Source organism: Lolium rigidum, chromosome 7 (assembly GCF_022539505.1).
Source record: "Lolium rigidum isolate FL_2022 chromosome 7, APGP_CSIRO_Lrig_0.1, whole genome shotgun sequence".
NCBI lineage: Eukaryota > Viridiplantae > Streptophyta > Magnoliopsida > Poales > Poaceae > Lolium > Lolium rigidum.
In genome coordinates this window covers 163967689-163984368 of record NC_061514.1, presented here as the reverse complement: position 1 = coordinate 163984368, position 16680 = coordinate 163967689, and the positions used below count along the sequence as shown (strand labels likewise).

The window sequence follows — 16680 nt, the reverse complement described above, 5'->3', positions numbered from 1 at the left end:
TCGGCGGTGCCATGGATGGGGAGTGGGTAGCGGCAGCGGGAGGAACAAAGTAGCGACGACAGGAGGGAGAAATGAATCGGCGCGATAGATCTAATGTGTTGGGACGGCAGAAATGCGCGGCGGGAGAGGCGCGATGTGGCGGGAGAGGCACGTTTGCGGGAGAGGGGGAAGAATTTTTCCTGTGCCGCTGACGCGTCGGTCCCGTCACTCCCCGCCTCGCTTTTCATTGTATCCGGCGTGCCCGGAACGTCCCCTGTGGGGCGGGGATGGGCTCGGGCCGCCGAACACCGTATCGGAACGCGTCGGACAAAAAGAAGCTTTGAGGGACGTGGCTGGAAACTTTTTTTTATCCGGCGGCGTCCCAAATTCCGTTGGGAGACGGTTTGGGGACGTGATTGCAGATGCTCTTAGTGGGTTCCTCCGAGGCTTTGACCAGTGGGGTTTGATTTGGACTGGATCTCCGGAGGCCGTTGCGGCGACGCACGGCTCGCCGGAGGGGGTGCACGACGGCATCACTTGAGAGACGGGGCAAAGGGAAACAAATCAGTGGCTCATCCTGATGGGAGAAGGTGCTCGGCAAGGTTCGGGATGGCCGGACGACGAATCCGCAGCGACGGCCGAAGCACGGGAAGACGAACTTGATTCGTTCGGTTAGGGCTTGAGCTGACAGTCCACTTGGCGCAGAGGACGCAGACGACACGATGAGGATGATGCCTTCAACGGCGCGTCTCGCCGCGGCCTCCTTCAGCAATTTCGGTATCTGAATGAATTCGTTGTTCGTCGGCTAGTATTGAGGTCCTGCTGGTTGTCCGGGATGCGTTTATCCCACTTTTGGTTTGATCTATCAGTGCATTCCCACCCATATCGATAACTAGCATGAATCACCTCCTCAAGCGCATCTTGCAGGTGCAACTGTTTGTGATGCGACATGGTTCCTGCAGTGGATGGTAACTGAAGATTAGCTAAAATGTGTGCCTCTAATTTTTCTGTTTGCAGGAAAGGATCTTGACAAGAGGAAGGACCGTTTGCAGAAAAACTTGCGTAGCACAGGTTTTTCTGCTTAAACTCCAGAAGGTTCTTTGTTCATCTCCATAATATTATTTGTTTCTGGTCGGTTGGGCATATATGCCTATATTAGGTTGTGAATTGCATCATATGAAAATAATTGGCAAACGCTCAAGGCACGGGCACTCATCTGAAAATAATTTGATTCTAGATAGCATATCCTTATGTGGAACTTTTATTTTTGCAGGCTCAAGGCATGGGCACTCATCTCTGAAGATGCTTCTCAAAATTGTCCAAAAAAGGTGGTTTATCATTTCTTTTTCCTACCTCTGCTATCAAAAAATATTCAGCTGACCCACACACCTGCACTCCTTCCCACCCTCACAGGCCTCCACCTAGCAACCATCTGGTGCAGCAGCCGCACCAAGTCGGCATGTGTGTTCGGGGTCGATGGCTTGGAAAACGCAAATGTGTAGGAGCAGAAGCAGTGCAAGGAAGTGTGGGAGCAGAAGCAGTATAAGATCGTCGCTTCGGGCTGCTATGCAATGCTTAGCCACCTCGCTCACCTGCACCATTCCTGAGCAATGAAGAACCAAGGTGATATGGTATAATGATTTGTTCTTTCTAATGCAATGCCTGTTGGCATCTCCTCAAGAGAAAGTACGCATATGTGTATTTGACCGATGATATCATTTGTCATCTCGGATTGTGATGTCTTTGTTTTACATTGATGATTGTTTCATGCTTGAATTTTATTGATCTCTCATACCACCATCATAATGTTGGAAATTTTGCACTAAGCTATACCTTATGGTTTCACTGTGTAGACATTCGAGGACTATTATGTATTGACAACAAAAAAGTGTTAACACTGACCCTGAGGACATGGAGCCGCACCAGGTGGCGCAACGTGAAAGGCGTGCACGCAAGGAGAGCTCCCGATTCCCTGCGAAGGACTGGGCCCGCTGATGACTTGGCGGACGAGGATTGGTCACCTATATAAAGACCACGTCGACAGAAGGAAAGGATAGGAAAAGTAGTGATTGGCTTCGGCCTGGCCAGTTGGCCTGTAACTCTCTCTCTCTCTCGCTGTTCTTCCAAATTCGAATTCGAACTCGCTGTAACCTTGGCTACAATTCCTGTGAATCTAGCAACAATCATGCGTGTGATCTTAACAATTGGTATCTAGAGCCTACCCACCACTCAAATCCGCCGGAAATTTTTCTTCCCTCTCGCAAGCAACGGATCGCGCTGGAGACTCGAGCTCGCCGCGCCGCAGATCTCGCTCGGCAACAGATCATGGAGTCGCTGACGCCGGAAGGCCGCGCGATCTACGACACGCTCACCGCGGCCTCAGCGGTGCAGCAGGAGCAGCGGAAGAAGGACATCGACGACTTGATCACCAAGGCCGTCAACACCGCCGTGGAATCGGCCGTGCGCTCCTCCATCGACAAGGCGGTGAGCACCATGCAGCTGTACGCCGATGGAGTCGAGAACACACTTCAGCAGCACATCTCTGAGCTGCGGGAGCAAGTGGGTCTCGCCGCCAACCAGGACGATCCGGATCAGGCCATCAGGACGCTTGGGGGCGACGCGGAGACCGGCCCGGAGGGGCGCCGCGCTTCATCAGCGACACGGAGGTCGGGTGTTGGGGCTGCTGGCCCTTACATACCACCTCCGGCAAGAGGTATCCGTCCGCATCGCAATTCAGATCCTGCTCCTCGTTCATTTGATCTCCGAGATGAGCGTACTGATTCACCGCCGCGGGGGCGTGTTCCTCGCGTGGATTTCCCTAAGTTCGATGGGGAAAATCCTCAGCTGTGGCAGATTCGTTGTGAGGATTACTTTGATCTGTTTGACACTTCGTCACATCTATGGGTCAAGCTTGCTTCCATGCAGTTCACTGGCCCAGCTGCTCGTTGGCTAAATTCCATTAAAACATCAATTAGGAAGTTCACGTGGTCTGAATTTTGCCAGGAAGTTCTTCTACGCTTTGGTAGGAATCAACACCAGTCTCTGATTAGACGCTTGTATAAGCTAGTTCAGACAGGAACCGTAGAAGAGTATGTTAACCAATTTGCTGAATTAGTTGATCAACTTGCTGCGTATGAAAATCAACCTGATCCGCTCCACTATGTCACACGCTTCTTAGAGGGCCTTAAACCTGCAGTTCGCCTGTTAGTAGCAATTCAGCTTCCTCAAGACTTGGATACTGCGTATACTATTGCTTTGGTGCAGGAGGAAGTTGGTGATGGCATAACAGCGTTGAATTCTTCAGTCATGACCACAGCTCGAAGAATTCCTGCAACTGCCCCTGTGTATAGCCGTCCTCTGGATGATCGTCCTCAAACTCGATCTACAGAAATGTCCAGGACAACGGACGACAAGATTGCAGCTCTGAGAAATTATCGCCGTGCTAAGAATCTGTGCTTCACATGTGGTGAAAAATACTCACGTGAGCACAAATGTCAGTCCACAGTTCAGTTACATGTTGTGCAGGAACTGGTGGACTTTTTCCAGTAGCCAGATAGTTATCAATGGGAGAGTGCAGATTCAGTAACAGATATGGAATTGATGCAATTAGCAGATGTGTCCTTTACTGATGAACCTCCTGAGCAGTCTATTGTGCTCCACTGCACTGTTCAAGGACATCCTGCTGTGTTTCTGTTGGATTCTGGTAGCAACAATTCCTTTGTGAATGCATCTCTGGCTGCCAAACTGACTGGACATGTTCCATTACCTACTCCTCGTCGAGTTAAGGTTGCTGGTGGTGGTATCCTCACTTGTGACACATATATTCCTCAGTGTGAATGGGCTTGTGACAAGCTATCTTTTACTTCTTGTTTCAAAATATTGCCACTCAAGAGCTATGATGGAATTGTGGGCATGGACTGGCTTTCTTCTCATAGCCCTCAGCTTATCGATTGGCAACAGAAATGGATTGCATTTCAGCACAAGGAGGCATGGGTGTGTTTGCAAGGAAATCCAGCTGATACCTTTGCTTGTACTGTGATAGAACTACATGTTGTACAAGCTGACGACAGTGTCAAATCTGTGGTGCCTCCTGAAGTTCAGTCTATCCTTGATAAATTTGCTTCCATATTTGCTGAACCTGAAGAGCTCCCACCACACAGGGCAGTATCTCACTCTATTCCCTTGATAGAAGGAGCTCGGCCTGTCCAAATCAGACCCTACCGCTTGGCTCCTGAACTGAAGAATGAAGAGGAAAAACAGATTGCAGAAATGTTGCAGTCGGGAGTTATTCGTCCTAGTGCCAGCAATTTTGCTTCACCTCTGATCATGGTCAAGAAGAAGGATCAGACATGGCGACCTTGTATTGATTTTCGCCACTTGAATGCTTTAACAGTCAAGAGCAAATATCCCTTACCTGTCATTGATGAACTTTTGGATGAATTACATGGAGCTTGTTGGTTCTCCAAGTTGGACCTGCGTGCTGGATATCACCAGATTAGACTGACAGAAGGTGATGAACATAAAACAGCATTTCATACACATCATGGCCATTATGAGTTTACTGTTATGGCCTTCGGGTTAACTGGTGCACCAGCAACTTTTCAAGCAGAAATGAACAGGACATTAGCTCCAGTTCTTCGTAAATTTGCTGTCGTTTTCTTTGATGATATCCTGGTATATAGTAATGATTATCAGGAGCATCTACAGCACCTCCAGTCTGTACTTCAGCTATTACAGGATAATCAATGGAAGGTCAAATTGTCAAAGTGCTCGTTCGCCCAGCCAAGTATACACTATCTGGGACATGTGATCTCGGCTTCTGGTGTGGCCACTGACGAAGCAAAAATTGAAACAGTCAAGGAATGGCCTACACCTCTGGATGTCAAGCAGCTTCGTAGCTTCTTAGGCCTGGCTGGCTATTATCGAAAATTTGTGCAAGGTTATGGATCTATTAGCCAGCCATTGACAGTTTTACTCAGGAAAAATGTTCCTTTCATATGGACAACTGAAACTGAACTTGCATTCCAGTCACTGAAGAAAGCTCTTGATGAGGACATCCCTACCTCACTACTACCTCCGTCATTAGTAAATGAAGATGAACCTGCTGTGAAGCTCAAGTCCAATGAAGTTCGGATTGGACCAATTACAAGAGCTCGTGCGAAGCTACTTAAACAACAGGTGAACTTGTTCCTAAACGATACTTTGATTGATGAGAACTTTATACTGCCTAAGTCCTATTATTTATGTATCATCAGGTATCAAGAGGAGACAAGCATCGCACGAGGAGAGGAGCAGCTGGACATGAAGACGGACGTTAAGAGGGCCGTGAAGCTGGACATGGAGCTGGACATGAAGATATCTCATGGACGCGCGAGGGAGGAGCGGGAGGCATGCGCGAGAGGAGAAGAAGAAGTCCAGGCCGGTCCAGAACCCGGTCAGACCGGCCTCCAGACCGGGCAGCCCGGTCCCTGGCCCGGTCGACCGGTCGACAACCGGCCGCCAACCGGAGGAAATTTATCGTACCGGGGCGAAACCGGAAACTTCGCAGTTTCCCGGTTTCCGACCGGTTGACCGGACCACAGACCGGCCCGCCCGGTCCACAGCCCGGTCGACCGGATCCCAGACCGGACCAGTCCGAGTCTGTCTCGACCAGATCTATTCTGGGTCGGTTTTATTTGTATTTTTCGACCAGAACTCGTCCCGGACGCCTATATAAGTGCCTTGGACGACCCCCTAGCTGCTTTAGACCACGTTTAAGATAAACCCTAGTTCATAGTTGTTTGCTAAGCAAAACTATTGTTCCCCAACTCTCCAATTCGTTGCGATCCGGAGTTTTATGCTACCGAAAGTTTGTGTGATCTCGTTGTTCCATTGGGGATTAGAAGATTGCAATCTACCGCTTCGTGGTCGGCGGCTACGTGCGCAAGTGTGTGGAGTTGCGAATATCTTGCGGGGTTGAGAGCTGTTGCATTGGCATCAGGAATCAATCGAGAGACTTCGTCGGCGTCATACAAGTTATCCTCCTCATCATCATCGATTTCATCCGCTGCTACCATCACGTGTTCATCAACACCCGTCGCTTACTGAGAAGATCGGGCAACCCCATATCATCTTGGTATCAGATTTCCAGTTTTCCTCGGTAAGCCATCCACAATCCACCCCATAGTTGAGTTGTGAGTGTTTTCCTATCCAGAAAAAGCCATAAAAAGTTAGGGTTAGGGTTTGCCATAGCCTTAGATTGCACTAATTTCGAGTTTTAGTTGCTTATCGTAGTTGTTTTTGCGTCTCTTTCTCTTTCACCTAGTAGAATTGTTAGGGTTTGTATTTACTCTATCATCTTGTGTTACTATATCTAGTGGTGTCAGTTTTTGTTATTCCGAGTCCATATAGCTTACAGTGTGCTTGTTCCCAACCATAGACACAGCCTATCGATATAAAGTGACTAGGAACTTCCCCAGAAGAGACTAGTTTTACCGCTCGACAGGCTGCTCGTTAGGTTATCGGTGCTTTGCATTTTCTGTTGGCCGTGTTATCAAGGAGTTGTGTCAAAAAATCAAAAAAAAAAAAAGAAAATTGAAAAGAAGCAAAAAGAGCTACATAGCTGCGTGTGTTATACAAAAAGAAAAATCCAAAAAGAAAAGTGTTGTGCTAGTTGAATCAAGTGAAGGCCTAAGTTTACTTTACTGCACCCGTAGTTGAGCAATCTTGTGCCTGTCTCGTTGAGCTTTGCTAGCGTCTCTCTAGTGCATTGCAACTTTTCCCACATATAGTTGCATTGCCCCATTATATCGCCTTGTGTGAGTATCATTGGTTGTCTACGGTCAGCGCTAGAGCTTGTTATTGGTGCAAATAGGTAGCCCACCTACAGCCCCACATATATCCTGCTTTGTCGTGTGATTGTTCTTATACCCTTGATATTCGCTTCGCTACATCCGTGCACTAGTCCGTCAATCCAAGTTGGTAAGCAATACTAATTCACTTTGGAGCGGTAAGATTTACCTTTCTTATCAGTTTTGAGTGAGTTGTGAGAGTACCACCAAAGATTTTTGTTTAGTGCACTAACCTACTAATCATGTCTTCTACCGAGAATGTTGATGTGATGCAGAAAAAGGATCCAGCAGCGACAGTTACTTGGCTGGAGTATGAGGCACTACGTGATCACCTACAACGTGAAATCCGTGTTGCCAATGAAGCGTTGGACAAGGATATTCAGAGTGTTCACTTGAAGGTCGATGAGACTACTACAGCGGTTCATACCGTTCAAACATCGGTGACGACTCTTCAAGCATCTATACAAGCTTTGACAACCGCCGTTGGTGAGATACGTACAATGGTGCAACAACAACCACCACTTGATGAAGATGGCAGTGTGCAAGGTGACAATGCCGAAGCTGCTCATGCTCAAGGGCGTGGTGTTGGTCGTGGTCTTGGACGTGGCGTTGGTGATGCGTTCCGTGGTCGTGGTTTTGTCCCCGTCGGAGCCCAACGTGTTCTACAACAACAAGACGATGGTTTGGGTAAGCCCAAGTTCTCAATTCCCGCATTTGAAGGAGGTACTGATGTTGAAGAATATCTTACATGGGAGCTCGAAGATTGAGAGATTATGGCGTTTACATCCCGACTATACTGAAGATAGGAAGATCAAGCTTGCTTCCTCTGAATTTGATGGCTATGCATTGCGTTGGTGGGATGGACTTGTGAGTGCTCGAGAAGAAGATGGTGAGCTGCCTATTATCACATGGCGTGCTATGAAGGCGGCAATGAGAGCTCGTTTTGTGCCCACCAATTACTTGCGTTCCGTCTTTGACAAGTTGACCCAATTGAAACAAGGTGTGTTGACAGTTGATGCTTATTACATGGAGATGGAGATGCTTATGCAGCGTGCCCGTGTCCGAGAATCCCTTGAGATGACACTACAGCGATTTCTGAATGGTCTCAGATTTAACATCAAGGGTATTGTGCGTCATCACACTTATGCTACTATGAATGAGTTGCTACATCATGCAAGAGAAGCTGAGTCACACTTGGCTGAAGAACCGCAAATGAAGGGCCGTGCTACGGTGCGCTGGGCGTTACACACCCCGTGCGCCGCCCTCCATGGCGCCATCTACGCGCCCTGCGGATGTTCCTTCTTCGTCTAGCAAGCCGGTCTCTAGTGTCGCCAACACAAAGAAGCCCGCTCCTGCAGCAAGTGGAACTAGTTCTAACATGTCGACAGCGCGCAACCGTGATATGGTTTGTCATACATGTGGTGGCAAGGGTCACTTCAAGAAGGATTGTCCTAACCGCAAAGTTATGATCATTAATGAGGACAATGAGTATGAAACTGGAGATGATGTTGATCCAAATGCTCCAGATGAGGATGATTATGATAGCGATGGTTATGATGCTTTTCCTTCGAAGCTCAAACTATTGTTGTCTCACGAGCGTGTTCTTAATGTGCGGTCAAGTGCATCTACACAGCGCTGTAATTTGTTCCAAACAAAGGCACTAGTTGGTCCTGATAAAGCTTGCAAGGTCATTATTGATGGCGGGAGTTGTCGCAATCTAGCAAGCAAAGAGTTATGTGCCAAGCTGAAACTTAAGTATCTACCGCACCCGCATCCATATTATATTCAGTGGTTGAGCAATAATGGTGAGATGAAGGTGAGCCACATGGTGCGAGTTGATTTTGAGATTGGACCGTATAAGGATTCCATTGACTTTGATGTGGTTCCTATGACGGTTTGTCACCTGTTGTTGGGCCGGCCATGGCTCTATGACCGTTCTGTGCAACACAATGGCCGCGCCAATACATATCACTTGGAGTTCAAGGGCAAGAAAATTAACTTACAGCCTATGTCACCACAGCAAGTTGTCAATGAGTCTCGTCAGAAGATTGAAGTGAACTTGGAGGATGCATCCATAGATAGGCGAGAGAATTGTAATGCCGTGAGTGATATAACGAAAAGTGAGAGAGTGAATTCTTTAGTCTCATTAGCCACCAAACAAGACATGAGAGAATTTAGTGAGGATCCTACAGCCATGCCTCTTGTGCTCATGTACGGGGGTACGGTTTTGGTTTCTAACGACATGACCCCTCTTCCTCTTGGTGTTTCTAATGTTTTGCAGGAATTCAGCGACGTGTTTCCGGAAGAGGTACCCGCAGGACTTCCACCATTGCGAGGTATTGAGCATCAAATTGACTTGATCCCCGGAGCATCGCTGCCCAATAGGGCGCCATATAGAACGAATCCCGAAGAGACGAAGGAGATACGGAAGCAAGTACAAGCGCTACTCGACAAAGGTTATATCCGCATAAGCCTTAGTCCTTGTGCTTGTTCCTGTTATTCTTGTTCCTAAGAAAGATGGTACATGGCGTATGTGCGTAGATTGTAGAGCGATAAACAACATTACTATTCGATATCGTCATCCTATTCCCCGTTTAGAGGATATGCTAGATGAATTGAGTGGTGTTGCTTGTTTTCACTAAAATTGATTTGCGTAGTGGTTATCATCAAATTAGGATGAAAGAAGGGGATGAGTGGAAAACCGCCTTTAAAACAAAATTTGGTTTATATGAGTGGTTAGTAATGCCTTTTGGTTTGACTAATGCACCTAGCACTTTCATGAGGCTGATGAACCATGTTTTGCGTGATTTTATTGGCAAGTTTGTGGTTGTGTATTTTGATGACATATTAATCTACAGCCGCAATGAATCTGATCATATTATACATATTCGACATGTTTTGCAAGTGTTGCGTGATAGTAAACTCTATGGTAATCTTGAGAAGTGCACATTTTGCAAAGATAAGGTCATATTTACAGGTTATGTTGTCTCTAAGCATGGAGTAGAAGTAGATGTGTCTAAAATTGAAGCTATTCAAAATTGGCCTACTCCCATGAATGTGAGTCAAGTTAGAAGTTTTCATGGTCTAGCTGGGTTTTATCGCCGTTTTGTGCCCAATTTTTCTACTATTGCTGCACCTTTGAATGAATTGACTAAAAAGGGTGTTGTTTTTGAGTGGGGCGTTGCCCAAGATCATGCTTTTGATGAACTGAAACGATTGTTAACTTACGCACCGTTGCTTGCACTTCCCGATTTCAATAAGCAATTTGAGATTGAATGTGATGCTAGTGGTATTGGAATTGGTGGTGTGTTGATGCAAGAGGGTCGCCCAATTGCATATTTTTCCGAGAAACTTTCTCGGTGCTAAGTTGAACTATCCTATATATGATAAAGAATTGTATGCTTTAATTAGAGTTCTTGAGGTTTGGCAACATTACTTGTGGCCAAAAGAATTTCTCATACATTCGATCATGAAGCTTTGAAATATCCGAAAGCCCAATCTACTTTGCATAGGCGTCTTGCTAAGTGGGTTGAGTTTATTGAGTCTTTTCCGTACATTCTTAAGCATAAGAAGGGAAAAGATAATATTGTTGCTTGATGCTCTATCTAGGAAGACTATGCTATTAACCCATCTTGATGTTAAAATTCCTGGATTAGAGGTGTTATGTGATTTATATGCGATCGATCATGATTTTGCTGAACCGTACCGCTTGTGTGTTATGGGTAAAGCATGGGAAAAATATCACATACACGATGGGTTCTTGTTTAGAGCTAACAAACTATGTGTTCCGGAATCGTCCGTGCGTTTGCTCTTATTGCGGGAATCACATGCTTGGAGGTTTGATGGGTCACTTTGGGCGTGAGAAGACGCTACTCATGCTCGCTGATCATTTTTATTGGCCAAAGATGAGGCGGGACGTGGACGGGTATGTAAAGAGGTGCATTACTTGCAACAAGTCCAAGTCCAAGCTGAAGCCTCACGGTTTGTATACTCCGTTACCGGCACCTACTACACCTTGGGAAGATATTAGTATGGATTTTGTGTTGGGTTTGCCGCGTACTAAGAGAGGCCATGATTCTATATTTGTGGTAGTGGACAGATTTTCTAAAATGTCACACTTTATTGCACTCCACAAAAGCGACGATGCGTCGCATATTGCTAACCTGTTTTTCGGGGAGATTGTTCGACTACATGGAGTCCCGAAGACTATTGTTTCGATCGTGATGTGAAGTTCATGAGCTACTTCGGAAGACACTTTGGGGAAAGCCGGGGACAAAGCTACTTTTCGGTACCACTTGTCATCCCCAAACCGATGGTCAAGCTGAAGTGGTGAATCGAACCTTGTCACAATTGTTGAGATCCATGATCAAGAAGAACACTGAAGGAGTGGGAAGAGTGTTTGCCGCATGTGGAGTTTGCTTACAACAGGGCGGTACACTCTACCACGGAGCTGTGTCCTTTTGAGGTGGTGTATGGTTTCAAACCCATTACTCCACTTGACTTGTTGCCTTTGCCCATACATGAGAGAGTTAATATGGAGGCATCCAAGAGGGCAGATTTTGTGCGTAAGATCCATGTGAAGACTAAAGAGTTGATCGAGAAGAAAGGCAAGAGCAATGCTGCAAGGATGAACAAGAAGCGCAAAGAGATGTTGTTCAAGCCTGGTGATATGGTGCAGGTACATTTTCGCAAGGATAGGTTCCCGAAGCTGCGGAAGTCTAAGTTGAAGCCTCGTGGTGCTGATCCTTACAAAGTGCTTGCCAAGATCAATGATAATGCATACTCGATAGATCTTCCGAGTTGATGAGTTTGGTGTCAGTAATTCTTTCAATGTTGCTGATTTGACACCATATGACGGAGAAGACCTTGGAGCGTCGGGGTCGACGCTTTTTGAAGGGGGGGGAGATGATGAGGACATCCCTACCTCACTACTACCTCCGTCATTAGTAAATGAAGATGAACCTGCTGTGAAGCTCAAGTCCAATGAAGTTCGGATTGGACCAATTACAAGAGCTCGTGCGAAGCTACTTAAACAACAGGTGAACTTGTTCCTAAACGATACTTTGATTGATGAGAACTTTATACTTGCCTAAGTCCTATTATTTATGTATCATCGGGTATCAAGAGGAGACAAGCATCGCACGAGGAGAGGAGCAGCTGGACATGAAGACGGACGTTAAGAGGGCCGTGAAGGCTGGACATGGAGCTGGACATGAAGATATCTCATGGACGCGCGAGGGAGGAGCGGGAGGAATGCGCGAGAGGAGAAGAAGAAGTCCGGGCCGGTCCGGAACCCGGTCGGACCGGCCTCCGGACCGGGCAGCCCGGTCCCGGCCCGGTCGACCGGTCGACAACCGGCCGCCAACCGGAGGAAATTTATCGTACGGGGCGAAACCGGAAACTTCGCAGTTTCCGGTTTCCGACCGGTTGACCGGACCACGGACCGGCCCGCCCGGTCCACGGCCCGGTCGACCGGATCCCGAACCGGACCAGGTCCGAGTCCGTCTCGACCAGATCTATTCTGGGTCGGTTTTATTTGTATTTTTCGACTAGAACTCGTCCCGGACGCCTATATAAGTGCCTTGGACGACCCCCTAGCTGCTTTAGACCACGTTTAAGATAAACCCTAGTTCATAGTTGTTTGCTAAGCAAAACTATTGTTCCCCAACTCTCCAATTCGTTGCGATCCGGAGTTTTATGCTACCGAAAGTTTGTGTGATCTCGTTGTTCCATTGGGGATTAGAAGATTGCAATCTACCGCTTCGTGGTCGGCGGCTACGTGCGCAAGTGTGTGGAGTTGCGAATATCTTGCGGGGTTGAGAGCTGTTGCATTGGCATCAGGAATCAATCGAGAGACTTCGTCGGCGTCATACAAGTTATCCTCCTCATCATCATCGATTTCATCCGCTGCTACCATCACGTGTTCATCAACACCCGTCGCTTACTGAGAAGATCGGGCAACCCCATATCAGCTCTCATTGCAGCTCCTGTCTTGGCATTGCCTGATTTCTCTGCTGTATTTGTTGTGGAAACTGACGCCTGTGACACTGGCATTGGAGCTGTTCTCATGCAGAAGGATCATCCTCTGGCTTTTGTCAGCAAAGCTTTAGGTCCTCGCTCCAAAGGATTGTCCACGTATGAAAAGGAATATATGGCCATATTATTAGCGATCCGACGAGTGGAGAGCATACTTGCAGCATAAGGAGTTCATTATTCGAACTGACCATGCTAGCCTTACTCATCTCACTGACCAAAGATTACATACACCTTGGCAACATAAGGTTTTGTCCAAGTTAATGGGCATGCAGTACAGAATTGTGTATAAAAAGGGATTGGAAAACAGAGTTGCAGATGCCTTATCAAGGAGGCCACATCCTGAACTTGAAGCGCAGGCCATTTCTTGCTGTCAACCAGCTTGGATTATGGCAGTTCTTGACGCTTATCAACAGAATGCTCAAGCCAAAGCTCTCCTACAACGATTGTCGATCGCTAAGGAACCAGACGATCAGTTTTCCTTGCATGGAGGTGTTATCAGGAAACAAGGGAGAATATGGTTACCTCCTGATTCAGCAATGCAAGAACAACTAATTAAGGAATTCCATGCGAGCCCTATGGGAGGTCACTCTGGCATTCCAGTTACCCTAAGACGCTTGAAACAGTTATTTGTCTGGCAAGGGATGGCAGCGTCAGTCCAGCAGTTTGTGAAGACCTGTTCTGTCTGCCAGCAAGCCAAAGCTGATCGATCCAAGTATCCAGGCCTATTACAACCCCTACCAGTGCCTGACTCTGCATTCCAGGTAGTTTCCATGGATTTCATCGAAGGATTGCCTCGATCGGGTCGTTTTAACTGCATTATGGTTGTGGTTGACAAGTTCAGTCGTTTTGCTCACTTCATTCCTTTAGCACATCCATTTTCGGCTGCCACAGTTGCTTCAGCGTTCATGGATAATATTTACAAGTTGCATAGTGCTCCAGAGCAAATCATTTCTCACAGAGACAAAATTTTCACCAGTACCTTTTGGCAACAGCTGTTTGCTCTGACTGGAACTACATTAGCAATGAGTTCATCCTATCACCCTGAAACTGACGGCCAAACTGAAAGGGTTAATCAGTGCCTGGAAGCATATCTTCGTTGCTTCACGCATGCTTGCCCTACCAAGTGGGTCCAGTGGTTAACCTTAGCAGAATTCTGGTATAACACTAGCCCACACTCTGCTTTGGGAAGATCTCCCTTTGAAGTACTGTATGGTCGCTCTCCTCGCCATTTGGGCATTGTGCCGCAACATTTGTGTGCTGTTCCTGATCTGCAGACATGGCTCGATGAGCGTCAGTTAATGCAGGGTCTTCTCTAGCAGCACCTAGAGCGTGCTCGCATGCGTATGAAGCATCAGGCGGATAAGAACAGAACTGAAAGAACATTTGCTGTGGGAGATAGTGTTTATCTGAAATTACAACCCTATGTTCAATCGTCTGTCGCGCCGAGAGCAAATCATAAGTTGTGGTTCAAGTACTATGGACCATATTCAGTTCTTGAGCGGGTGGGCGAAGTTGCTTATCGTTTGGCCTTACCAGCAACCAGCCGTATCCATCCGGTGATTCATGTTTCTCAACTCAAAAAGGCTATTGGACCTCAGGTTCAGGTACAAACACACCTTCCTTCTCCTCTGGATCAGTTGTTGGTTCCAGCTCGTGTGTTGCAGCGGCGCCTTCGTCAGCAAGGACCTGTTGCAGTAGCTCAAGTTTTGGTGCAATGGTCTGGTCAACCGGAGTCGTTGGCTACCTGGGAAGATCATGATGATCTGAAGCGTCGTTTTCCCAAGGCACCGGCTTGGGGACAAGCCGGCCATCAAGGGAGGGAGAATGTTAACACTGACCCTGAGGACATGGAGCCGCACCAGGTGGCGCAACGTGAAAGGCGTGCACGCAAGGAGAGCTCCCGATTCCCTGCGAAGGACTGGGCCCGCTGATGACTTGGCGGACGAGGATTGGTCACCTATATAAAGACCACGTCGACAGAAGGAAAGGATAGGAAAAGTAGTGATTGGCTTCGGCCTGGCCAGTTGGCCTGTAACTCTCTCTCTCTCGCTGTTCTTCCAAATTCGAATTCGAACTCGCTGTAACCTTGGCTACAATTCCTGTGAATCTAGCAACAATCCTGCGTGTGATCTTAACAAAAAGATTGTAGCATCTACTTCATTGTCCACTCTATACATTAGTGAGGATACACTAAAATTGTTCCGATGCATGATGCATCGTCCCTCCTTGAGATGCAGATTAGTGATTTCTGATTTATGTACACTTTTTGTGTAGTGATTCTTAGGGTTAAGACTCGGTTAAGGAACATGATATATTGTATTTTTCAGGCGCTCCGTTCCCATCAAGGCCTTCGCCTTCAGGAGGGCTCCCGGACAGCTGTGAGGAGCGCGGCGCACCTGGTCGACCATTGGATCAGTGCAGTTCGGTTCATGGTAGAATGCTCCTAGAGTTTTGATCTCCTCTGCGCCGCTACCGTGAATCTCTCCAGGTAGTGTCTCCTTCTTTCCCACCCTTCCAGCTTGCTGAGCGCACTCCGGCGCGCCCTTTTTTGTCCGTCAGATGGTAGCTATGAACGAACAGGATCATCAGTTCGGGTAGATAGAAGCAAATTACTGTTATGTTATATGTAATTCCATGACTAGCATCTTGGCCCCGCTTTAAGCATAGTTGCTGGGTAAAGTGCATCCGGTAAAAACGGCACCCAATCTCTCCCGCATCGGCACATGAGGAGAAACTTAACCTCTACATCGTATACTTCACTGGTTATTCCTATTCCTTGCAATCTGTGCCTCCTATTTTTCAAATTGTCTGCAGCTACATCAGGCAAATTTAGAAAACTGGGAATTTGGAAGGTTCAGTTTTAGTGCAACTTATGTGCACTACGTTTCTTACAGATCATAGTAATCTATTTACTGAAGTCAGTCCCAGCAGATTTGAGGTAAATCGTAGAATGGACGTGTTCTAAAAAAAGAGAAAGTTGAATGGCGTAGTAGTCTAGAAATAAAGAGTTCGAGATTTTTCGGGTAACATGAGGTAATATATATCTGCATAATGAATTGGATTTTGAGAAATGGAGGTGAAGGCCATGTTCTGGCAGGTACTTCTTTATCTTTACATACATTTCTTGTGCAGTATCTCTTATACAAAATGTTCAGAGCCGACAAAAACATAGAGGACTATCCATCTTTAGGAGAAAAAAAACTATTTCATGATTGGCTCTACATGCATGTATATTTTTACCGGGATATTCTAATTTTGACTAGAAATTCAATGCATCTTCGTGTCTTAATGTATAAGTTTTGAGTAACAACGGCGGCCTGGGAGCCGGAGTTTGTCGTTAACTGTTGTAAGCATATTGGCTAATTCTAATGTAGTGGTTTCTAAAAGAAAGTGAATGTGTGTCGAGTCTATTCTTCATATCATTGCGGACAAGTGATACATTAGCATGAGCACCAGATTTATAGATTTCGAATATTAAATCTTTTTTCGTTAAAACAAAATTTACTGGAAATCAGTTCATCAGTACAAAATAATGACACTGCCATTAGGAATATGAAAGTGGGATGTACTGGCTGGTCATTGGGCCACTTTGGGATCAAATGCTTCAGCAGAAATAAGCCAGAAATATTGCATTCTGGCACTAAACTTTGTGGTGTTTATGTTCTGTTCCAAGCCACTGTAAACAGTAACTGTTGGTAAACCAGTATGAAATAATCAGCTCACCGCTTTCTGCTGCATGATGTACACACACAAATGTCTACATTGAGAAAATAGTAGATAGTGACCCCACTTATTGCGCCTGTCGCAACTATCACCGATGTTTCTATAATTGGAA

At 46.6% G+C, this 16680-nt stretch overlaps 1 long non-coding RNA gene across 1 annotated transcript; it reads left to right on the top strand.

Annotated features, from left to right (window-relative positions):
• The first annotated feature begins 1069 nt into the window (after positions 1 to 1069).
• LOC124678081 lies at positions 1070 to 15830 on the top strand. Its single transcript, XR_006994323.1, has 3 exons — positions 1070 to 1307; positions 1393 to 1602; positions 15173 to 15830. It is a non-coding gene; the product is annotated as an uncharacterized LOC124678081 (long non-coding RNA).
• The last annotated feature ends 850 nt before the right edge of the window (positions 15831 to 16680 follow it).